Source organism: Gadus macrocephalus, chromosome 3, assembly GCF_031168955.1.
Source record: "Gadus macrocephalus chromosome 3, ASM3116895v1".
Taxonomy (NCBI): domain Eukaryota; kingdom Metazoa; phylum Chordata; class Actinopteri; order Gadiformes; family Gadidae; genus Gadus; species Gadus macrocephalus.
In genome coordinates this window covers 25,449,315-25,449,877 of record NC_082384.1, presented here as the reverse complement: position 1 = coordinate 25,449,877, position 563 = coordinate 25,449,315, and positions in this window count along the sequence as shown.

Here is a 563-nt window from a genome sequence, read left to right as displayed (position 1 = left end):
CTAACAGGACTACATGTCCCATCATGCACCATGTCTGCCTATAGGTACTAACAGGACTACATGTCCCATCATGCACCATGTCCGCCTCTAGGGAGCCAATAAACTACACATCCCATCATGCACCAGGTACCTCACAGGACTAACAGAACTACATATCCTATCATGCACCACGTCTGCCTCTAGGACTAACAGAACTACAGATCCCATCTTACACATGAACCTCCTGGGACTAACAGATTCTGTTTGTCCAAGGAGGTACATGGTGCATGATGGGATGTGTAGTTTCTGTTGCAGAACTACACATCCCATCATGCACCATGTACCTCCTTGGAGTAACAGTCCTCTGAACTACACATCCCATCATGCACCCTGTCCTGTTCGGGGCCTCACCCTGCGGTCGGCCTTCTCTATCTGGGCCTTGCGCTCCTCCACCTGCTTCCTGTACGAGGCCACGATGCGTTCCCGCTCCTTCCGCTCCTTAGAGAGCAGGTCCTCCAGCTGCTGCAGCTCCGCCTGGTGGACGGAGGAGAACACACAACACAACGTTCAGCTGCATTCACACA